At 45.8% G+C, this 25,579-nt stretch overlaps 1 protein-coding gene and 1 non-coding gene across 4 annotated transcripts in view; both read left to right on the top strand.

Moving 5' to 3' along the window:
• The window catches only part of KCNT2 (potassium sodium-activated channel subfamily T member 2), a 1,050,204-nt gene that overhangs the window by 546,691 nt on the left and 477,934 nt on the right, over positions 1 to 25,579 (top strand). The window lies entirely within an intron of this gene.
• Positions 32 to 113, top strand: TRNAS-UGA. The gene has a single exon. It is a non-coding gene; the product is annotated as a tRNA-Ser (tRNA).

Here is a 25,579-nt window from a genome sequence, read left to right as displayed (position 1 = left end):
GCATTGGGAGGGAATAGGAAATGCTCTCGTGGTAGTCATGGCTGAGTGGTTAAGGTGATGGACTTGAAATCCATTGGGGTCTCCCTTTGCAGATTCAAATCTTGATGACTACAGGGCTGCAAAATTTGTCTTCCTGGGATTTGTGGTATGGAGTGTTGCCACAATTTGAGTTTCTATCAGGTACTTGTGACCTGACTTGGCCACTGTTTGGAAAACAGGATACTGGACTAGAAGGACCATTGGTCTGATCCAGTATGGGTACTCTTATATTCATTAACATCCATGTGACTACATTGGCATGTTATTTGCGCTAATCTTTGGCGCACACATTGTCTCACGTACTAGAGCCCTCTGAGCATTCTGCACTCACTAATGCTGGCGCTAGTTTGGCACTAATTGCCTGTAGCACCGATGTTACGTTTTGAGCGTCAGCCTGGCTGCACCTAAGAACGGCTAATCTACAAGTATACAGCTTATACCACATGTATTTTTAGACATGGTAAGGGCAAGGTAAGAACTGGATCCATAGCAGACTGGACATGTCAACAAGCAAAACGGACTAGACTAAGACAATGCACTAAAAACAAAGCAAGGCCAGAAGAAAGCAAGAACTAGGCAAGACAGGGCTAAACAGGGCAAAAACAGGGCAAAAAACGAGGCCAAGGCAAGACAAAGTCTGGAAACAGGGCAGGTCTTAGGGATTGGCAGGAACTCATGGGCAGATGATCAGAAGCAAATGTGGGCGCTAGAGGCTATTAGCACCATACTAGCACTGCATTTGCTACCACCCCTTGATCAGAGCCCCAAGCGTGTGAAACAAAGCGCTCATGGGCTCTGAATGCAAGTAGCATGCAAATGCATGCTAAACAGGGTTCTTAGCGCAAGTAGCATGCAAATGCATGCTAAACCTATTCCTCCCCAATGATCAGCGAGCAGCACGCCAAACATTGGTGCGCTGTCCGCGGCAAACCCTACGCCAGCTCAGAGCTGGAGTTAGGGTTTACAGACCATTGGGGAGGAATGGTGAGCCCTGTCCAGCATTCATTTGCATGCTAGTGGGCCCCCCATTCCCCCCAATGCAGCCCCCCTGCAGGAGCAGGAACCCCGACCTCCACCCCTAGTGACACAGGGGCAGTCCCCCAACCCCCCTGACACAAGTTCAGGGGGACTGAAGATCCGGTGGGTCTCCAGCTCCCCCTAACCCCCTAGCAACCTCCCCAAATTAAGCCCTGATGGCCCAGTTGGCCGTGAATCAATCCCCCCCCTCCGACCTGGTGGTCTAGCAGCCCTCTTCCCTGCCTCCCATACCTTTGTTGGAGGAGGGAGATAGACTCCCTCCTCTTACAGCAGCGCCGCCTCGAAAATTGCAGTGCCCAACCCTGCCCAGTGCATCCTAGGATGCACTGGGCGGAGCTTCACACCATATAAGGGAGTCTCTAATTCTCAGTTTCCTTAGTGTTTTGAAGCTTTTTGATATGACTTCAGAAATCTGGTTTTCAAGAGACAGATGTTTATCGATAATAATTTCCAGTACTTTTAGTTGTATTTTGATTGGATATGTGTTTTGGTCTAATTTGAGATTTTGGTAAGTAGTGAGATTGTGCCAGCTAGGTAGTAACAGAAACTTGTAGCCCAATTTTCCATAAGTTCCAGCACTTTGTTTACCTTGTCCAATATCTCGGTGATGCTGTTGAAGGGAATATAGATAGTAACATCATCAGCGTATATAAATGGGTTAAATCCCATATTTTCCAGTTTCTTGCTAAGTAATATTAAAAAGTGTAGGAGATATCGTGTAACCCTGAGGCACCCCACATTCGGGGATCCACAAAACTGAAAACTGATTAGACATCTTGACAAGATAGGATTTAGTTCTTAGAAAGCCAGGCTGCTACTGCTACTGCTCCAGTGATTCCTATGTTGTCGAGCAGGTTCATTAGTGTTGTGTGATCCACTTTACATAATCAAATTATAGTAGTAGTATTGACAGGCCTTGGCTTATTATTCTTCTTCTGAATTGTGTTATCAGGGTAGTTATGACTGTCTCAGTGCTATAGTGTGGTTTGAAGCCTGATTGAGAGCTGTGGTGGACTGAGAAATTGTGCTACTAGTCCCTCCATCGTTTTGGTTAGTAATGGTATTGAGGCCACGGGTCTATAGCTTGTGAGCTCATTGATTATGGGTGAAGGGGGCACATATATGTGGGTACAGTGAGTTTCTGGTGAGTTTTGGAGTGCTCACAATTTTCTTAAGTGTAACAGGTAGGAGGAGGTATGGGCCTGGGTCCACCTGTCTACAATGCATTACACCTATCACTACACTACTCTGGGGACCTGCATGCATTTATAATGGACCTGGCTATAACATCTGAGGATGTCATAGAGGCTGGTGAGTAACATTTTTAATTACATTTTTTGGGGTGGGAGAGGGTCAGTGACCACTGGGGGAGTAAGGGGGGATTATCCATGATTCTCTCCAGTGGTCAACTTGTCATTTATGGCACCTTTTTGTTCATTATTCATTCTGAAAACAGGTCTAGACCAAAATGTTGAAGTTTTTATTCTAGTTGTTTTCGTTTTGTTCCATTATGGCTGTAAAATGTACAAGTGTTAGGTACGCCCTAAGCCTGCCCTAATCGCGCCTTCAAATCCAACACGCTCCCTTGTGATTTGGATGCACTGTAGATGAAATGCATAGATAAACATCTGAAAAACATGTTTCAAAGATACTGATTTGAATGTTTAGAGAAGAAATCTGTCCAAGTGGTGCTTTAAGACACTTTTTGGACATTTTTCTCTTTTGAAAATGAGCCCCATAGCAATCTATGGAACTTTGTAAGTCTAAATGCTTTGAAAATGAGCCACATAAAGGGGCATTTTTGAAAGGGACATCCAAATTTTGATGAGGACGTCCTCGTAAAATGTCCCGATCCAGGGGCGGGGAAACCCGTATTTTCGAAACAAGACGGACATCCAACTTTTGTTTCAATAATACGGTCAGGGACGTCCAAATCCTGAAATTTGGTCGTCCCTAGATTTGGTTGTCCCTAGACTTGGTTGTTTCTGATTTTCGTCGATAATGGAAACCAACGATTTCCATGTCAGAAACGACCAAATGCAAGCCAGTTGGTCATGGTAGGAGCCAGCATTTGTAGTGCACTGGTCCCCCTGACATGCCAGGACACCAACCGGGCACCCTAGGGGGCACTGCAGTGGACTTCATAAAATGGTCCCAGGTACTTATCTCCCTTACCTTGTGTGCTGAGCCCCCCAAAACTCCCAACTATATACCACTACCATAGCCCTTACAGGTGAAGGGGGGCACCTAGATGTGGGTACAGTGGGTTTGTGGTGGGTTTTGGAGGGCTCGCTGTTTCCTCCACAAACGTAACAGGTAGAGGGGATGGGCCTGGGTCTGCCTGCCTGAAGTGCACTGCACCCACTAAAACTGTTCCATGGACCTGCATACTGCTGTCATGGACCTGAGTATGACATCTGAGGCTGGCATAGAGGCTGGCACAAAATATTTGTAAAGATATTTTATGAGGGTAGGAGGGGGTTAGTGACCATTTAGGGAGTAAGGGGAGGCCATCCCTGATTCTCTCTGGTGGTCATTTCAGGCACCTTTTTGTGCCTTGGTCGTAAGAAAAACACGACCAGGTAAAATCGTCCAAGTGTTCGTCAGGGACGTTCTTGTTTCTTTCTTTCGATTATGGGTCGAGGACGTCTTTCTCTTTCGAAAATGAGCCCGATAGTATTACTTTTAAAATAAATAGGAGAAAATAGTTTTTCATTAGACATATAGGTCCCTGTTTACTAAGCAACGCTGTAGGTGCTCTAGCGTTTTTAGCGCATTCTAAAAATTACCATGCGCTAATGCTAGAGACACTCATATATTCCTATGGATTTTTAGTGCATGCTGAAAAGGCTAGTGCAGCTTAGTAAACAGGGCCCATAGCTAAGCTCCAGAGTTTGTTGCCAAGTATCTGATAAAAGCAGTTGGCACAACCAGCTTTAACAAAGGTTTGTAGAAGTTCCTGGAGGTAAAGGGCTGGAATGAGGTGATGGCATTGAAAAATAGATGCTGGGAAAAATCAATGTTCCATAGCGTCCCACAGATCAATCCAGAGACGAGTGGGTTATGTCCCTCTACCAGCAGGTGGAGATAGAGAGAACTTCAGAGTTTTACTATATGTAGACAGGTGCAGCCATCTTACTCTCAGTATTCTCTCTATCTCAGCAGGTGGATAGACATATCCTGTGCAGCTCTCTAGATTAAGATGTGCTCCTAGCCTGTTCCCTCAGGTTTAGTTGAGCTGAGGGAAATTTGCTCTTAGCCTGTTCCCTCAGGATTAGTTGAGCTAGGGGTTCGTGGCCATGCTGAGCCAGTCAGGGGTACACCGGGTGGTGCCAGGTCCCTCCCCTACCCCTTCCCTGTTGCCAGGCTTGGTGGTCTTTGTTGGAGCTACGCTTCTGATGTTCCCTACAACTCCTCCCTCTTTAAAAAACAAATAATCAGCTCTTCGTGAACAGATATTCCCTTCCTTTGGGACTCTATTACTACTGTCCTATGGGTAAGTGTAAATTTCTTTATTTAATGTGTGGAACGGTTCGTTGCTGAATGCAGCTGGGTTTCATTTTCTGTTTGGGCGCTGGCATGGAGAACATTTTTACTGCTACGTTGGTATTGCTAGACAGCGCTGTAGTTTTGGCAGGATTTCGCCGTTGCAGACGCCATTTTGGGCTGCTGACTGTTTAGCAAGATGCTTTCAGGCTCTCTGCTGTTTTCCGGGTTATTTTCTCGGGAGCGCTTTCTGAGGGCTAGCGCAGGTGTTGGGCGCGAGGTGGTAGGGCCTTTGTACAACCCGTCTTCTTTTCATTGGTTGATTCCACGAGGGGTGAAGGAACTTAGTTCTTTCTCATGATTTTTCTTGCCTGCGGTCCTCTGATGTAGTGAGAGTTCGTTCTTTCACGAGACAGATTGCGTCTCTCGTCTCTTAGCTGGTTTAGGCAGCTTTGTTTTCCAGCAACGGAACGTTATTTTTGTCTGTCTGGGTTTCCCTGCGCCACGCTCTTAGGTTCCGGTCCTTCTCACAGTGTGATTTCCTATCCTACGGTTAGAGGGACTTTGTGGCTAATGGATGGTTCCCTGCATTTTGCATAGGGCCTTATGCGATTTTCTGGGTCCTGCTAGCACAGTTTTTGGTTTTCAGTTTCCAGCTAGTCTATGATACTGGTACGCACGGGGTGTTGGCAGCAGCTAGGCTCTATCGGAGCTCTCCCGGTTGCCCTGTTATGCAGCTTTCTAGAGGGAGGCATGGGCTCTTTTGCTCTTCTGTGTGTTTCCCCTTATGTGGTGATTATTATTTTCTTTTTATGGATGTTAAGCCTCTAGAGTGGAGGCCTACTCCGTCTCCTAGCTCTGAGACCGGTTAGGTCTCTGAGGGACTTCCGGGTGTTTTTGGAGTGGCTTTGCTTAAATCTACGGATGTGGTGCGCTGTAGGTTTTCGCCTTTGCTGGACTTTTCCGCAGGTGACATGCTGCCGTTCCTGTGTCTGCAGTAGGCAGGTTTTTGGTTAGCGAGGAGTTCGCCGCTTTTCCTGTATTAGGAACGGCTTTGGCAGGCTTTGGGCTAGTTTCCTGAGGCTGTCCGTGGACAGCATTTTTGGCAAGCGGCATCTTGCAGTTTTCTTCTGTGCAGCAGACTGCTGCTTTTCTTTGTTTCCACCTGTAGGGGTGGTCTGGATGGCACAGAGAATCTGGGTATCGGTATGGCATGCTAGAGGGGTTTGTTCCCCTCTGTACCCATGCTGCTGTCTCTGTTCAGTCTTGAACTGTGCAGACTTCTTCCCTTTTGGGGGTGACATGGGTAGTCTTTGTTTTTCGCTCCTTGCGCCGGCTGGGAGTGTTGATCCTTGCCCAGTCTTAGGGTGTCAGGATTTTCTCCTGTCTGCCAGCATTTACCCAGTTTTTGTTGGAATTCTAGTGTTTTCGCTGTTTCGTGGCTCGGGGACCCTGGTTCAGGGATGTCCACATGGCGATTTCGTGGACGTTAAACTGTGATATGTGAGAGGCATTGAAGCTCGTTCCAGCGGAGGCTGTAGTCCAGCTCCGACTGAGACCGTCAAGCCTTCTCCCAGTTAAGACCGGCGAGTCTTGCTTCGGCTGAGATCGTCGAACCTTGCTCCGACTGAGACCGTCGAGCCTTGCTCCGGCTGAGACCGTCGAGCCTTGCTCTGCCTGTCACCGTTGAGCCTTGCTCCGCCGGACACCGTCGAACCTGGCTCCGGCTGAGACGGTAGAGCCTTGCTCCGACTGAGACCGTTGAGCTTTGCTCCGGCTGAGACTGTCGACCCTGGCTCTGGCGGAGGTCGTCGGGACTTGTTCCAGCTGAGGCCGTCGGGCCTGGATCCAGCGGAGGCTGTCGGTCCTTGCTCCAGCGGGGGCTGGCGGGCCCGCCTCTGGCTCAGGCCATCGGGACTTGCTCCAGCTGAGGCTGTCGAGCCTTGCTCCGGCTGAGGCCGTCGAGCCTTGCTCCGGCTGAGGCCGTAGAGCCTTGCCCTGGCTGAGGCCGTCGGGTCTTCCTCGGCTGGGGCCATTGGGCCTTCCTCGGCTGGGGCCGTTGGGCCTTGCTCCAGCTGCGCGTTCGGTCCTTGTTACAGTTGAGGCCGTCGGGCCTTGTTCCAACTGAGGCGCCAGCCTTGTCTGGCTGCGGCCGTGGGGCCTGACTCCGGCTCTGGACGTAGAGGTTGGAGCAGGCTAGAGCCATCGACCCTGGCAAGACGTTGAGCATTGCTACGGCTCACGCCGTCGAGCCTGGATCCGGCTCGGGCTGGACAGCATTGGTCCGGCTGAAGCCGGTCGGTTTTGTTCTGGCTTCGGTCAGTCTTTTCCGGCCGTGGACGGCCTTGTTCCGGCGGAGGCCAGACAGCCTGGCTTCAGCTGAGGCCGTCGAGCTTGACGCCGGCTGAGGCCGTCGAGCTTGACGCTGGCTGAACCTGTCGAGCTTGACTCCGGCAGAGGCTGTCGGGTCTTCTTGGGCTGGGACCGTCGAACCTTGTTTCCTTCGGCTGAGGCCGTAGGGCCTTGCTTCGGTGGAGGCCGTCGGGCCTGACTCCGGCGGAACTGACAAACCTAATTTCGGCTGCAGTTGTCGTTGTTAGTCTTCAAAACTCCTCGAGTCTTGTTCCCCTGAACCCATCTGGCTTTGGCCTGGGTTTGGTTTCCTGTATATCAGGCCTTGTGCCGTTTTGGGACGCCGAGGTCTGCGTTTTTCAGGACGCCCAGAATTGTCTTCCAGGGGGAGGTCAAGATCTGCTTAGTAAAGCTCGGCATCTGTGACGGTCGCTCGTTTTCTTCTCCTTCATTGGATGAGTTATATTCCTGTCAGGCTGAGTGGCGGAGCTAGCATTCTCTGGGCTGGTGGTGGTACCTGTTCGTGGACCCTGGCAGATCTTTGTTTGTTCCTTCGAGGACAATAATGCGCGACTGTTTCTCCCCTTCTCGGGGTAATATGTTGATTCATGCCTTTGAGGGTTGGACTGATTTATGGATCAGCAGAGCTATTATTGTTGAGCTGCTGTCGAGACTTCTCGGTATTGGCTACGAGCTGCAAGGAGTATGGCAGTATTTCTCTGCTGTACTTTACTGCTGCTCTTTGCGGAGAATATGATTTTCTTTCTTTGACAGGTGTAGTCGGGCCTTCCAGCAAGTAGACTTTTTTCTGTCGTCAGTGACGGTTATTTCTCTTCTGTGGAAGGGTAGCCTTCCCAGGTCCGGGGGCTCCTCGCTGTGGCCTGTCACCTTTTCTTTAGGTGGCAATTTATTGGGTTCTGAGTATCCATCTTTCTTTATCGGGTCCTTTCCCTTTCCGGGCCTGGCGCGTGGTTAATTCATGTCACGCTGGCTTGGCTTATCCCTTTAGTCCGGTTGTCTACTTTGTTCGCTGTTGGGCACGTTCCTCGGTGGACCGTTGCTCTGCCTTGGGGAATGGGCCTCTCATTCACGATGAGTCACTCTGGTAGACATCTAGTTTGGTGCTCTGATTGTGCAGGTTCTGCTTGGACGCCTTGCGGGAGTCGGACTGGCACTTTCTCTGTTTTGCTGCTCTGGCTGTTATATGGCTCTCTTTCTTGGGAAAGGGAGTGAAGGAGTGGCCTAGTGGTTAGGGTGGTGGACTGTGGTCCTGAGGAACTGAGTTCAATTCCTGGCTCAGGCAGCTCCTTGTGACTCTGGGCAAGTCACTTAACCCTCCATTGCCCGCCGCATTGAGCCTGCCATGAGTGGGAAAGCGCAGGGTACAAATGTAACAAAAAAAAAAAAACAGGCATTCTCGCTTTTCAAGAGTGATGTTCTTTCATACAGGCAGGCTTCTCAGCTCAGGCTGTATTCCTGGTTCTGTAGCAGATTGGCGTGGCAATAGACGCTTATTTCGTTCAGGCTGGTACGGTTTTAGGAACTTTTGAGATTCGGCTGGGCTCTGTTTTTGTTCTGTATATTGCTGTCTCTTCTTCGAGAGGTACCACCTATCGTTCTACATGTTCCGGCTTGGAGATATATAGATTGTTTTCGGTGTTGGGGAAGGGGGGGGTTCCTTTCCCTTCTCACCAAATTTTGCCTTTCTTCAGTCTGTGGATGGGCGAGTTTTTCTGTTGCAGGAGTCTGGTTCCCGGTTCTTGAATCACGTGGGGTGTGTTTTCCTGTTTTTACCCGTGCTGGGTATGTCTCCATTTCCTCTGAGGTTGTTGAGTTCTATTGCAGTTAGATCTACTCCGGCCTCTGTTTTGGCAGTTCATTCGAGTCTGTCCTCGAGCCTTTGGATATTAACATCCCACTCTACTTTGGGGACTGCTTTTGTACATCCCACTCATCTCTGGATTGATCTGTGGGACGCTATGGAAGGTAAAATTATGTCTTACCTGATAATTTTCTTTCCATTAGTCCCAACAGATCAATCCAGAGGCCCGCCCTTATTGTTGTTTGGTGGCTTAAGGCCCATAGTCATCAGGGGGGTGTTTGTTCATGTTCTGCTCCACTAGGTTCTCTCCTTTTTTAAGGGACCGTTGGAAACTGACGGAAAACTACGGAACATGGATTACTCTCATGTTGACTGTTTGCCACTTAGGTGGTTTCCCTCCCACTGGTGCGGTGGAGGAAGAACCTGCAAAGGTGTTCTTAAGGTAGGAGTGAACTTTGATGCTGGATTGGTTGGCTTTTCAATTGCTTTGGTATCGATAATACTGAGAGTAAGATGGCTGCACCTGTCTACATATAATAAAACTCTGAAGTTCTCTCTATCTCCACCTGCTGGTAGAGGGACATAACCCACTCGTCTCTGTATTGATCTGTTGGGACTAGTGGAAAGAAAATTATCAGGTAAGACATAATTTTACCTTCAATGTTATTCTATAAAGGATGCCCTAGGATGAGCACCCTTTATAGAATAGTGCCTACTGGAGATTTCTGCACCCAGCTTTGGGCATGAGGACTTATGCCAGTTGAAACCTGGTGTGCAAGTTGGGTGCAGATCCCCAGAATTCTGTAACAGTGTACACATCTTTTGAGAATGCCCATGACCTGACTATGCCCTTCCCATGGCCACATCCCCTGTTGGGGTGGTGTGCTATGGGATTTGGGCACCCAGGCTTGTAAAATAGCCAGATGTGCATACAATCCCTAATTGGTGCCAAGAATTGACTGATAGTGTCCACTTATTGATGCTAATTGTCTCATTAATTATTTAGATTGCACACACTTCACAGAATCACAACCAAATTTGGGCACGGATATTTGGGCTCCCTTTATAGAAACCGAGGAAAAGTCCATAAACTGTTATTTAGGTAGACCAGGGAAAAGCCACTGCTTACCCATTGGGGAAGTAGCATGGAATCTTACTGTGCCTTGGGATTCGGATTCTGCCAGATAATTGTGACCTGTCTTGGCCAATATTCAGAGTAGGATACTGGTCTAGATTGACCTTTGGTCTCACCCAGTATGGCAATTCTTATATTCCTACCTGTATTTTGGGGTCTCATCTATACTTTAGTCTGTTTCTTTTAATGTATGTTGAAAAGCAAGGGATGAGTAGCTTAGTTCTTTCAGCAGAAGTGTAAGAACCAGAAAGCGAGGGTTCAAATCCTACCTCTTTCACTGATGATTTAGTGACCTTGAGCAAGTTTCCGCACTCTCAGTTGCCTCACATACAATCTAGAACGGTTCTCTGCATCTTCTTGACCACTGGAGCACCTGCCTGATTCATCATGAAACAGCCAGCTGCTTCGCTCCATCTGTGTAGCTGTGTATCCAGGAATCACACCACTTTGCATTGCAAGGAGCACACCTTTGTGGCCACAGGTGGAAGAATATGGGAACTGATAGACATGCTACTATCAGGACTGAATCACAATATATATATGATTGCTGACTGGGAAAAATTGGCCCAACCATATTATCCTTTTTTTTTTTTTCTCTGGTTCTTTGCTACTATTTAGTAGCATATTATTTTCAATACACAATCAAGCCTGCCCTCTCCCCAGTCCTATCCCTAATTTATCACAACCATGTTTAAGTTCTTAAAGTGCTAGCCTCAACTACCTCTGCCGATAGGATATATCATAGTGAAAGGGTGGACCAAATTGATGGAGGGGTAGCATTGTATGTTATGCAGGGCCTTGAATCAAATAGATTGAAAAATCTGCACGAAACAAAACACAACTTGGAATCCCTATGGAATGAAAGTCCATGTGTAAAGGGGAAAAGGATAGTAATATGAGTGTATTACCATCTAATGTTATCAGAAATTAGGGAGGCTAACAAACTGGGTAATACAGTAATAATAATGGTTGATTTCAATTACCCCGATATTGACTGCGTAAATGTAACACCAGGACATACAAGGGAGGTGAAATCAAGGACTGCTTTATGGAGCAGCTAGTACAGAGCCAACGAGAGGAGGAAAAATTCTAGACTTAGTCCTTAGTGGAGCACATGATCTGGTGCAGGAGGCAATGGTGGTGGGGCCGCTTCAGAACAGTAATCATAATATGATCCGATTTGATATCAGCTTTGGAATGAGTACACACAGGAAATCCAATATGATAGCATTTAACTTTCAAAAAGGAGACTATGATAAAATGAGAATGTTGAAAAAAAACCTTAGAGAAGCAGCGGTGAAGGTCAAAAATTTACATCGGGCGTGGATGCTGTTCAAAAATACCATCATGGAAACCCAGGCCAATTATATTCCATGTATTAAAAAAGAGTTAGGAAGACCAAACAACAGCCGGCATGGTTAATAAAAAGTGAGGTGAAGGAACCTTTTAGAGCTAAAAGAAAATCCTTCAGAAAATGGAAGAAGGATCTGACTGAAAATAATAAGCAACAGCATAAGGAAATTTCAAGTCAAATGCAAAGTGCTGATAAGGAAGACAAAGAGGGACTTTGAAAAAAAGATTGTGTTGGAGGCAAAAACATAGTAAAAAAAAAATTTGTAGGTATATTAAAAGCAAGAAGCAGTCAAAAGAATCAGTTGGACTGCAAGATGGCCTAGAAGTAAAAGATTCACTCAGCAAAGACAAAGCCATAGCGGAGAGGTTAATTTCATTCTTTGGTTCGGTCCTCACCGGGGAAGATTTGGGGAGATGCCAGTGCAGGAAATGGTATTCAAAGCTGACGAGTCAGAGAAACTGAATGAAATCTCTATAAACCTGGAGGTTGTAATGGCACAATTTGACAAATTGAAGAGTAGCAAATCACCTGAACTGGATGGTATTCATCCCAGAGTACTGATAGAATTGAAAAATGAACTTGTGGAGAATTATTGTTAGTAATCTATAATTTGTCTTTAAAATCAAGCATGGTACAGGAAGATTGGAGGGTGGCCAATGTAACACTGATTTTTAATAAAGGTTCCTGGAAATTATAGAATAGTGAGCCTGACATCAGTGCCGGGCAAAATGGATTAATGAGACAAAACCAGCATGGATTTAGTGAAGGGAAATCTTGCCTCACAAATCTGTTACATTTCTTTGAAGGGGTGAACAAACATATGGATAAAGGTGAGCCGGTTGATATTGTGTATCTGAATTTTTAAAAGGCGTTTGACAAAGTAACTCATGAAAGACTCCAGAGGAAATTGGAGAGTCATGGGATAGGATGTAGTATTCTTTTGTGGATTAAAAACTGGTTAAAAGATAGAAAACAGAGAATAGGGTTAAATGGTCAGTATCCAAAATGGAGAAGGGTAGTTAGTGGGGTTCCCCAGGGGTATGTGCTAGGACCGCTGCTTTTTAACATATTTATAAATGACCTAGAGATGGGAGTAATTAGTGAGGTAATTAAATTTGCTGATGACACAAAGTTATTCAAAGTTGTTAAATTGCGAGAGGATTGTGAAAAATTACAAGAGGACCTTATGAGACTGGGCGTCCAAATGGCAGATGATGTTTAATGTAAGTAAGTGTAAAGTGATGCATGTGGGAAAGAGGAACCCATACTATAGCTGCGTAATGCAAGGTTCTACATTACATTTAACATTAGGAGTCGTTGACCAGAAAAGGTTTCATTGAGCAGGTGTCATTGAGCCGGCAGCTAAGAAAGCAAATAGAATGTTAGGTATTTTTAGGAAAAGAACGGAAAGTAAAAATGAGAACGTTATAATGCCATTGTATCGCTCCATGGTGCAACCACACCTTGAATATTGTGTGCAATTCTGGTCACTGAATCTCAAAAAAGATATAATGAATTTAGAAAAGGTACAGAGAAGGGCGTCGAAAATGATAAAGGGGATGGGATGACTTTCCTATGAGGAAAGGCTAAAGCGGCTAGCTTGGAGAAAAGACCGCTGAGGGAGATATGTTAGTGGTCTATAAATTAATGAGCAGAGTTGAACGGGTAGACGTTAATCGCTTGTTTACTCTTTCCAAAAATACTAGGACTAGAGGGCACGCAATGAAGCTACAAAATAGTAAATTTAAAATTAATTGGAGAAAATATTTCTTCACTCCATGTGTAATTAAACTCTGGAATTCTTTGCCAGAGAATGTAGTAAAAGCAGTTAGCTTAGCGGGGTTTAAAAAAGGTTTGAATAGCTTCCTAAACGAAAAGTCCATAAGCCATTATTATGGACTTTTATTATTATTGGGGAAAATCCACTGCTTAATTCTAGGATAATCCACTGCTAATTTTTAGGATAATCAGCATAAAATATATTGTACTGTTTTGGGATCTTGCCAGGTACTTTTGACCTGGATTAGCCACTCTTGGAGACAGGATGCTGGGCTTGATGGACCTTCAGTCTGTCCCAGTATGGCAATACTTATGTTCTTATGATATGCTAGGCCTTGCCATCTTCCTTTTTCTTCTTGAAAATATATACTTGATCCGTGTCCCAGGCACCCTGCAATAATTCACATACTAGTAGGGTACTATATTTGTCTTAATTAACTGGCCATCATGTGCTCATTGAAACATAGAAACACAGAAAAATGTAGTGAAAGACCATATTGCCTATCCAGTCTGCCTATCCATGCCATCTACTCTGCCTGTCACTCCCTTAGAGATCCAATGTACTTGTCCCAAGCTCTTGTGAATTCAGATACTGTTTTCATCTCCACCACTTCCACCAGATGGCCATTCCACAAATTCACCACCCTTTTCATGAAGAAGTATTTCCTCAGGTTACTTGCTACTACTACTACTTATCATTTCTATAGTGCTACTAGACGTACGCAGCGCTGTTCTGAGTCTATTCCCTTTCACCTTCATCTTATGCCCCCTCGTTGCAGAGCTTCCTTTCAGTTGAAAGAGACTCACCTCCTGTGTATTTATGCTGCATAGGTATTTAAATGTCTCTATTATATCTCCCCTCTCTCAACTATCTTCCAAAGTGTACATATTGGAATCTTTAAGTCTGTCCCCATATGCTTTATGACAATGATCATTGACCATTTTAGTAGCTGCCCTCTGGACCATCCTATTTATATCTTTTTGAAGGTGTGGTCTCCAGAATTGTACACAATATTCTAAATAAGGTCTCACAGGAGTCTTATACAGGGGCTTCATCGCCTCCTTTTTCCTAATGGCCATTCCTCTCTATATGTACCCAATCATCCTTCTAGCTTTCGCCATCACCTTTTCTACCTGTTTGTCCACCTTAAGATCATCGCATATGATGTCACACAAGACCCGCTCCTCTTTCATGCTGAAAAGTTCTTCACCTCCTAAACTGTATCATTCCCTGAGGTTTTTGCAGCCCAAATACATGACCTGCACTTTTTTAGCATTAAATCTTACCTTCCAAATTCCAGACCATTCCTCTACCTTTGCTAAGTCCTTCCTCATGTTATCCACTCCGTCAGGGGTGTCTACCCTATTACAGATTTTGGCATCATCTGCAAAGAGGCAAACATTACCAGACAGCCCTTCAGCAATTTCCTTTACAAAATGTTAAAAAGAACCTGCTAAAGAACCAAATCTTGCGTCACACCACTGGTAACATCCTTTTTCTCAGAATGAGCTCCATTTACCACTACGCTCTGTCATCATCCACTCAACCAGTTCCTAACCCAATCAGTCACTTTAGGGCCTATACTGAAGGCACTTGGTTTATTTATTAGTCATCTATGTAGAACTATGTCAAAGGCTTTGCTAAAATCTAAATACACATCTTGCGCTCTCCCTCGGTTCATGGACTACCATCACTCCATTCCTATTTGTGTTTGTCTTCTGCAGACCTGCTCCCCGCCTTTCAGCTGTGAATACAGAACAGAAATAGTTGTTAAACAATTCTGTCGTATCTTTATCAGCTTCTACATATTCCTCCCCTCTACCTTTGAGATTCACAATGCCAGTTTTGCATGCCCTCCTATCACTAACATATCTAAAGATGTCTTGTCTTCTCATTTTACCATATTGGCTATTTTTTTCTTTCATTTGCATCTTTGCTTTCACGACTAATCTACCAGCTTCTCATAGCTTTTCAAGGTATTATTGCCTGTCTTCCTCATTTTGCAATCTCTTGTAGTGCCACACTGGGAAAAGACCAAGGGTCCATTGAGCCCAGCAGCCCGTCCATGACAGCGGCCAATCCAGGCCAAGGGCACCTGGCAAACTTCCCAAACGTACAAACATTCTATACATGTTATTCCTGGAATTGTGGATTTTTCCCAAGTCCATTTAGTAGCGGTTTATGGACTTGTCCTTTAGGAAACCATCTAACCCCTTTTTAAACTCTGCCAAGCTAACTGCCTTCACCACGTTCTCCGGTTTTAAATTTACTACACTGTAGTTTCATCACATGCCCCTTAGTCCTAGTATTTTTGGAAAGCGTGAACAGACGCTTCACATCCACCTGTTCCACTCCACTCATTATTTTATATACCTCTATCATGTCTCCCCTCAGCCGTCTCTTCTCCAAGCTGAAAAGCCCTAGCCTCCTTAGTCTTTTTTCATAGGGAAGTCGTCCCATCCCCGCTATCATTTTAGTCACCCTTCGCTGCACCTTTTCCAATTCCACTATATCTTTCTTGAGATGCGGCGACCAGAATTGAACACAATACTCAAGGTGCGGTTGCACCATGGAGCGATATAACGGCATTATAACATCCTCACACCTGTTTCCATACCTTTCCTAATGATACCCAACATTCTATTCACTTTCCAAGCCACAGCAGCACACTGAGCAGAAGGTTTCAGTGTATTATCGACAACGACACCCAGATCTCTTTCTTGGTCCGTAACTTCTAACGTGGAACCTTGCATGACATAGCTATAATTCGGGTTCTTTATTCCCACATGCATCACCTTGCACTTGCTCACATTAAACGTCATCTGCCATCTAGCCGCCCAGTCTCCCATTCTCGTAAGGTCCTTCTGTAATTTTTCACAATCCTGTCGTGAGTTAACGACTTTAAATAACTTGAGGATAAAGGTGAGCCAGCTTTTGACAAAATCTTTCATGAGACTCCTGAAAAAAATTTAAAAAGCCATGGGGTATTGTGGATTGGGGACTAGTTAAAAAATATAAAACAGAGAGTAGGGATAAATGGTCCGCTCCTATAAATGGAGGAATGTAAATAGAGAAATACTGCAAGAATCTGTACTGGGACCAGATGCAGACTGTGTGAAATAGCAGGAGGACGTTGATAGTACCGTGAGATGACCGCTAGGGGTCATGGCAACCATTTTGGATCCTGGTGCAGTCCTGGGCAGCAGCAGAGGGCCTCCCTCAGCTGCTACTCAGGTACCACTGGACCACCAGGGCGACCCCGGGTAACACCGAGGGGCTTGAGGGTGGGGGGAAGGTTGGGATTTCAGGATGCTTTTTTTCTCAGGAGGAGGGTAGGGCAGATTTTAGAGGAGGGGATCAGTAGACATTGTGATCAAGGCAAAGGGATTGGAGGTAATTTAGTTTCTATGCAGGTGCCAGAAGGGGGATCCAGGGTTCGGGATCATGTGTGCAGTTACCAGAAGGGAGTTTGGAATCATATGTGCAGTTGCTGGGAGGGGGTTCAGGAGCATGTGAGTGGGTGTTGAGAGTGGTTTTGGATGTGCAGGGGTGAACACCACCTGCACATGAATTGACAGGGTGCTGCTGTACCGGACTGCTAGTAGCATAGCTGCACTTACCTCCTCCTCTCAAGGGAGAGGTAGGTTCGGCTGTGCTATCGGCATTCATGACAGCTAGCATATGGTGATGCCCCCATGCACTAGTTGTCACAATCAACCACTCCTCTACCCATCCATGTATTGCCCAAATTCCACTATCTCCATCATTGAGCAGCTAACGTGGAGATTATTTCACAGCGGCTGCCTTTAAGACAGGAGTCAGTAATGTGGGTCTATGCCAGTGTCTACCGCATGGTAAGCCCTGTTAACCATTTAACGCAGCTTAGTAAAAGGGCCTATAAGAGATGGGTCTTATTGGCAGCATAGAATATTAAATTGAGGAAGTATATCAAAGTGTCTTCCCTAACTAAACATTCTCTTTATACCCATCACCTTTGTTTGCTTATCCAATGATCTTAATGTCAGTCAAATAGCTACACAGAATAGGTTTCCTCAGTTAAGAGAACAGGGCTGTGTGACCTTGACAAATCATTCGCTAGCATAGAAGGACTTCAGGAATGCAGGATTCTGCAAGAATAAATTTATTTTTAAAAAGCCCCTAGAAGGCCCCATAAACACATTCAAAGTTCAGCCAGACTGAAAGCACTAGAAGTACTGGTGAAATATATCATACATAATTACAAGTAAAACATAGTATGACCTTGATTAGCCAGTAAGGATCAATATAAAATCTATTATACTCACTTGGGAAAATGTCAATAGTGTGCTTAAAAACAAAAGTATGCAGATAAATTTTAAGCCCATACAAAACAGTCATTTTCTGAAATACATGCTACCCATGTACAAAAGTTGAATACAGAGTAGTTTAATGTGGCTATAGATAAGAACATAAAGGGAAAAGGAATGGGACTTGATATACCACCTTTCTGTGGTTTTTGCAACTACATTCAAAGTGGTTTACATATTATATACATAATATATACTTATTTGTACCTGGGACAATGGAGGGTTAAGTGACTTGCCCAGAGTCACAAGGAGCTGCAGTGGGGATTGAACCCAGTTCCTCAGGAAGGAAGATTGCTGTATTAACTGCTAAGCTACTTCTCCAAAGTCAGGCTGATCTATAGCAAGGTCCATAAGCAATGGCTCCCCCAAGCCTATCTGGTTAGCCATTTTTTATGGACTTTTCCTCCAGGAACTTCTACAAACCTCTTTAGAACCTCACTATTTTAGTCACTTTGGCCACATTCTCTGGCAACAGATTCCATAATTTCTTATGCATTGCATGCAAACCGCCCCCCACCCCACATCTCTACAATTTGTTTTTAATCCACTGCTCGTTGTTTTCATAGAGTGGCCTCTAGCTATATTATTCTTTGAAAGATGAAACAGTTATTTCCTGTTTCTGTTCTACCCCACTCTTGATGTTATAAATTTCTATCCTCTTCCCAATTGTCTTTTTAAGCTGAAGAGTCTTAACCTGTTTAGCTTTGCTTCATAAGCAAGGTGTTCCATCCTTAGTTATATGATACCCTTCTCTGAACCTTTTCTAGTTCCACTGTTCCTCTTTGTACTGAAGGATAATAACCATACAGCAGGGTGTGAATATAATTTCACAGTCTGGCTTGTCAGTTTTTACATAAGTACATAAGTAATGCCATACTGGGAAAAGACCAAGGGTCCATCGAGCCCAGCATCTTGTCCACGACAGTGGCCAATCCAGGCCAAGGGCACCTGGCAAGCTTCCCAAACGTACAAACATTCTATACATGTTATTCCTGGGATTTTGGATTTTTCCAAGTCCGTTTAGTAGCGGTTTATGGACTTTAGAGGATTGGTCTTGGTTATGTTTGTTGATTTTTTTTCTCTGTATTGAAATTCAATAAAAAGATCAAACTTAAAAAAAACAAAACAACCCCCCCCCCCCCCCAAGAAAATCTAGATACCCTACATCAACCTGCTCCCTTTTATCCACATGCTTATTCACACCTTCAAAAAAATACAGCAAATCTGTAAGACAAGATCTCCCTTGGCTGAATCAATCTTTTTGAGATGTATTGACCAGAATTGCACACAGCACTCATGGTAAAACAGCTGCCCTAACTTTATGCAGAGTGTTAACCAGGTACCAGTCTGAATAACAGCCAGTGCTGGTCAACTTCTGGATTGGCAATCATACTGGTATAGTCAGTGCTGGGAGCTGCTCATGTCCCAGCACTGAACATCGGGGGTTAGTTCAGCATGCATCTGGAAGCAGCTTGATAACTGCTTATAGCTGGTAGCTGAATATTGACCCCATACATTTTATTCTGGCTTCAAAAAAACTGACCTCCCTAAAATATCCCAAAAACTGATGTTGCAAAGCTATGCAAGTAGGTAACTGTCAACATTCCCATAAAATGGCTTAAAATGTGCATTTGCGTTATGAGTAATCATCTTGTGTACATACAAAATGTCCTTGGAAGTCAGCTAAACAAACTCTGTGTAAGACCATTGGACTCTCTAGTGACTGCAATATTTATGTAAGTACATTAGTCACATTGACGGGAATTGCTCAGCTGTGTCCATTCTAATAAAATTGCTCCTGATTCTTATTGGCTTTTCCTTTGATGAGGCGGGACTTGCACTGCTGGTATTTTTGATTAGAGTGTCTGTCTTTTGCTATGGATTGCTTGATTTATTTTTATATGATATGTTAGGAGCGTCTTTGCTGCTCTTTGTGTTTGTGTGTACGTATATTTTTTGTGTATTTATTTTATACCACTCTGGGTGACCTCTTTTTTGAGATTGGGAAGGTAGTTTAAGCATTATTTAAAATACATAATATAATAAAGAAGACAACCACAGAGATACTTTTAAGCAGAATATTTTATTGTTAATTACCAAAGTGGTCAATAATTTAAAAAACTAACCTTTTAAATATATTTTTATGTTTTAATTGTAAATCTATAAAAGAATAATAATAACAAGATAAAATGTATGAATCCTACAAATTGCACAAAGTCTTGTTTCTTATGGAGTGTATGATTTGGGAGGGCAAAGGCTGAAACTGAGAAAGACAATGGAGGGGTGACAAGTGTCAAAGAGGACTGAGTAAATCAGTAAATGAATCTGGGGTTTTGAATGTCAGGGGGCATTGTGAGCAGAGGGAGAATTATCAGCGGAGGAGGGACTGAATAAATGGAAGGGGAGGCTATAGATGCCAAGAGATGAGTACGTCAATTGATGGGGACTTATGAATGGCAGGAGTGCATATGGATTGTGAGAGGGGGAGAGGTGAATGAGTGCTATTGTGTTTTTGTGTGTGAAGAGGGGAAGATATAAGGGTGTGGAGGTGCATGGGGTACAGGATTGTGTGTTTGGCTAGTGACAAACTTGAATGTGTTATCTGTGATTTGTTTGGGGGAGGGGGTAAGTGAATGGATGACCCAGTTTATGACATAGAGGAGGGAGAAACATCAGCTCCTCCATTTTTTGAAATTTCTCATCCCTCTCCTTCTTCATCCTGATCTCTCTCATCCCCTTTCCTTCTTTTCCTCCCCCCCCCCCCCACACTTCCATGTCCTCTTCCATACACTACTGACTGTCTCCTGCTGCTCCTCTTGTGTGCATGAGAAATGACAGCCTCATCAGAACTTGATTCCTCTTTTTTGAACTTTGACTTCCTTGCTGTCATAGAAAAATGCTGAAATATATGTTTACTGTTATAGAATTACTCCCTATATAGTGTCTAAACATTTTTTTCTTTAACACTAATTAATAACCCAATGATCAACAAATGGAGCTTCAGTGAAGTCTGTAAAACAAAGGTGTGGTTACATGCGTGTCTCAAATATATTCCACACACACACATACACACACACACACATTCCCATTATAGATTTTAATCTCATTCTTCTCACCCTCATACTGTCAGTCTCTCGCTCTCTCTCTCTCTCTCTCTCTCTCTCTCACACACACACACACACACACAGAGTACAGACCTGTGGTGAAGAGGTGCTGAAAGGAGAGCTGCTGTACCCTGTGGCTGCTGAACAATGCAGAGGGGAGGGGGCCCCCCTGCAGGAGGGCCCCAGGCTGAAAGGCCTAGCACACTTGGAGCTGAGAAACACTATGAAGGGGAGGCTTCCTCCACCCAAGCCCCAAGCATGCAACCAGGAGAACCAGGAGAGCCCAGGCCTGTGGACGGAGGAAGGACCAGAGCCCAGCAGCGCTTGCTGAGGAGCCAGCTCACCCTGACTGTAAGTCCTGGCCATAACATTCCTAAGCTGGGTGAAGAACAGGGGGCAAGAAGGCAGGGCCCGGGTTCCAGAGCAGGGTTCTCTGCATCCAGTATCAGAGGAGAGGTGGTGGAAGAGAATAGCGGAGAGTCTGAAGAGGACGTTAGTGAGGAAGAAGAGGAGGAGAAGGAATCCAGGCCTAGGGCCTGGCAGAAGAAAGAGGCCCAGCATATGACTCCTGAAGAGGTAATTAGATCAGTGAAGAAAATGAATCGAGTAGAAGGTGAAATAGAGGTACTGAGGAAGCGGCTGAAGCTAGCAAAAACTATGTGTAACCTGGCTTCCACTGGCCCACGAGACAAGTATGTTAAGGGAGTTGAAGCACTCCAGAAGCGGCTTACAGCAAAACAAAGGCAGCTGCAAAAACTAAAGAACTGCAGAGATAATCCCCTTCGTGAGGTTTTCCTGAACAGGGAACGCATGCAGCAGACCCAGACGCAGTCCCAGATCCAGCAGGAAGCAGAACCCAGAGACACACAGGACTCCGTGGTTCCAGACACCCCAGAGGCTATGCTGGAAGGGACAGCAGGGGAAGAGAAACAGCAGCAGCCAGAAGGAGGGAAAGACAAGACTGACACAAATAATTCCCAGTTATCACCAGTATTTTATTTCCTACAGGATTCCCAAGAGCTAGGTGCTCCATCCACTTACCAGCCTTGTAGAACAGAGGCTCCTAGTCCAGTTGTGGCAGGTACTGTGGATAAGGAGGGGCTCCAGCACTGCATGCAGCAAGAGAGCCTGGCAAGTTTGGAACACAAAAGAGCTATGAAACTGAAAAAAATTCAAAAACGTCCCTTATACTTAGAGAGCTGGCAGGGCATAGCTGAACCCACAGAGAAGAGCTCAGGTTTGCTGGGAGAGACAGAGAAGAAAGACAGCCTGGAGAATCAGAACAGTTTGAATGCTGAGGTAGGAGAAGAATCACTACACACTGAGCAAGTACAGAAGTTACCAGGAACAACGGGAGGGAAAGTAGAGCAAAAACAAGGGGTTTTGCAGATGGAGACAGAGACTAAAGAGGATGGGAAAGTACAGGAATGGAGTAGTGGAGTACTACAAGAGATGGAAGAAGCTGAGAGCAAATATGGTGGACAGAGGGCGGGAACATCGTGGGAACACCACAGTCACTCATGGACAGAATTGATAGGGCAGACCTCTGAGCAGGGCTGTCCAAGAGCTGCCATCCAATCTCAATCAGAAGTGCTGATGACATCATGGGGGAAGCTCAGTGACAGGCAGGGGCTCCCAATAGATTCTGCCACTCAGAAACAAGAAGAAAGAGCAGAAGGGAGCTTCTCAGAAACTCATGCCCATCAAAGCAGGAGTCCCAGAAAGGAGAGAGAGAATTGTGGAGAGTGTCAGCTGCACCAGGAGGCGGAGCCAAGACCCAGATCGAGTGAGACAGGGCATGGAGGAGAGTGTCAGCTGCACCAGGAGGTGGAGCCAAGACCCAGACTGAGTAAGACATTGCCAGATACAGAGAGAGTACATGAAGGAGAGTGTCAGTTGCACCAGGGGGCGGAGCCAAGTCCCAGACCCAGTAAGACAGAGCATGGAGGAGAGTGTCAGCTGCACCAGGAGGCAGAGCCAAGACCCAGACTGAGTAAGACAGTGCCAGATACAGAGAGAGTACATGAAGGAGAGTGTCAGCTGCACCAGGAGGCGGAGCCAAGACTCAGACTGAGTATGACAGTGTCAGAAACAGAGAAAGTGCATGGAGGAGAGTGTCAGCTACAAGAGGAGACAGATCCCAGACCTGGTCTGAGTGGGACAGTTGCAGAGCAAGGGAACGAGTGCTGGTTGGGAACAGCAGCAACTGGCAAAGGACTGGAAGTAGAATATTGCAGAGGGGGAAGAGACAGAAACAGCACAAGTGAACTGAACATAGTGGGGTTAGTGGACATGGGAGAGGAGGGAGGGGAAGAGAGGGGGAGGGGAGGAAGGCAGGAAGGGAGTGGGGAAGGGGGGAGCATACTGGTATCAGCCCCTTTATCCTTTGCAGCAGTAGTACGGGGAGGAGGGGCAGAGACAGGGAAGGAGGAGGGGAGGCAGGAGTCAGACATGGAGACAAGGGGAAATCCATTTTCTGGTCCGTTGCGGGGTCCCGGGAGCGGTGTTACCCCAAAACGTCGAAATGTTGTCCAGCTGCGTTGGGTGGGCACAGGGGTAGCACCACCTAGAGAGGTTGTTTTAAGAATGGTATTCTCCCTTGGCTTTATCCCTGAAGATTTGTATGCATGCATACACCCTGTGGGAATCCCTGAATATGATATTAGTTTCTTAACAGGGCGAGGTTTGGACCTGTTTTGGGAAAAGTACACAGAGGTGCAGCATCAGGGTAGATGGGTGGATTTTAAGGCTGTCCCCATCAGTAGACAGGACGCAGTCCAGATTACCATTTTGGTACGTAATGAATCTCTTATGGCTGCAGACCTGTCATACTGGTTGGGACGGTATGCCGAAATTAGGACCCCATTAAGCAAAATACCAGACCAGAGTCGTGTGTGGGCGGGGGGGTGGAGTGCCCTTGTAAAATTAAAACAGGCAGGCTATGTCACCCAACATATACCTTCAGCCGCATACATTGGAAGGGATCGAATTCAATGCTTTTATGCAGGACAACCCAGACAGTGCTACAGGTGCGGATCTTTCCGTCACTTAAGCATGTCATGTACAGTGTTAAAGTGCTCGCGATGTGGTAGTACAGATCATGACACCAGCGACTGCACTACCATACGCTGTAACCTGTGTGGAGGCTTGGGGCACCCTTTTAGCAAGTGCCCACAAGCATCGCACAATCAGGTAGAGGAAGAGAGGAGGGGGGAGGAAGGGGCACAAGCAGAAACTACAAGGATACAAGGACAGAAGCGGGAAGCATTAAAGGGATTAATGGATAAATCAAATACCACTATTCATACAGAGGCAGGCACTAAGGGAAAGGGAAAGGGGGAGAAAAGGGCATCAGGTTTGGATCACATTCAAAGAAGGGGTATTTGTGAAAGGATGGAAGAAGGAGGTGGGGAGAAGGGGGGAGAAGAAGGGGAAGCATGGACCCTGGTAGGGAAACATGGAGGGAAGGGGGGTCGGAGGAAGGAGGGGAGGGGGCTAGCCCGAGCGGGGAGAACAGATATTCTGGAGAAGAGCCAGAGTAATCGATATGCAGTGTTTCAGGTTTCAGGTGAAGGAGAGGGTGATCTTGAGATGAATCCACCCCAAAGGGAGGTTTTGGAGGAGAAGAGGAGGGAGGGGAGGGGAGCAAGGAATGAATCATCTGAAAGACTTAACAGAGAGGAGCCAGCAGTGTTACCCCCCAGTCTAACATCACATCCTACTAGTTTAACGAAGGGCCTCATGCAGGAAATAGAGGAGGGTAAGGAAGGGATGAAAGGGGAAAGGGCTGGTCCAGAGGAAACCAAGAAAAAAAAGGGTAGAAAGAAAGCCGGGGAAGATGACTCAGAGTGGGAGGATTTGGAATTAGAAGAAATTATAGAGGATCCTGAAGAAATGATGGGGGCAGGAATATCTGTGAAGAGGGATTGCGGTGAAGAGATGAGGAGGGGTAAGAAATTTAAGAAATAAACCATGGCTGCCTTGTCCTTAATCTTTGCAACTCTGAATGTAGCAAGCATAAAGGCAGAGAGAACTAGATTTGTCGCCTTTAGCGATTTGACCCAGTGCAAGGTAGACTGCATCCTGTTGCAGGAGACTCATTTGGATTCTTTGCAGCTCCTGCACCGGGCCAAGAGAGATTGGAAAGGGGGGCCCTCATTCTGGTCTCTGGCCAAAGAAAGATGCGCAGGGGTGGCTATTCTTTTTGCCACCCGAGAAGTGGAGATTACGAGGGAAATAGAGGTGGAGATAGGGAGGTGTGTTGTCTTAGACGTTTTCATTAGAGGGGTAGCAGTGCGAATCATTAACTTTTATGGGCCCCAGATTAGTTGGGAACGCAAGCAGCTGTTGCTCCGGGTGAAACCGTATTTATATACAAGCAAATTGGTGGTATTTGGAGGAGACTTTAATATGGTCTTACAGCAAGCAGATAGAAAGGGGTCCAGGCGTCAGGTGGGTTATGACAGCCTCCAGCTGGCAGCAATTGTAAAACAGGCAAGACTGGAGGTGGCGGGAGGGAAGGGGTTCACTTTTAGAAGGGGAGACACGGAGAGCCGTATTGACTGGCTCTTTGTAGGCGGGTTGGCTAAGTTTCAGGGGCAGCCGAATAGATGGACGGAATATTCAGATCATGCCTTAGTTTCCACAGTCTTAACAATATGCGAAGGGGCGCAGAAAGGCCCAGGATTTTGGAAACTGAGTGCAAAGTTATTAGAAGTAGAGGAAAACAGACAAATATTTGAGGGTTTTTTAGCAGACCAAGAAACACTATGGGAGGTGATGGATGATAAGGGAGCCTGGTGGGACATGGTAAAGGGGCGAGTCAAGGCCCTTTTCCGGTCCCTAGCCAGGAAGCAGAGTCTGGGGTTACAGGCACAGTGCTGTCGTCTTCGTAAGCAATTGGACCACGCGGTCTCCAACCATCTAGAGAAGGGAGAGATAGAAGCTTTGCAGGCCCAGTTGAGGCTGTTGCAATATGATCGATACGCTGCTTTGCTTCTGGAAAGGGAATATGGGCATCGGTATTCCCCGGATCCTTTCCAGAATTGCAAGGTAGCAGTAGGACACAAGGTCATTTATGCTATGAGAGATGAAGCAGGGCAGCGATTGACGAACCAACGTTC

This window comes from Microcaecilia unicolor, chromosome 6 (assembly GCF_901765095.1).
Source record: "Microcaecilia unicolor chromosome 6, aMicUni1.1, whole genome shotgun sequence".
In the NCBI taxonomy this organism is placed as follows: Eukaryota; Metazoa; Chordata; class Amphibia; order Gymnophiona; family Siphonopidae; genus Microcaecilia; species Microcaecilia unicolor.
Note: the sequence above shows the minus strand (reverse complement) of the source record. Positions and strands in the feature narration are given on the sequence as shown.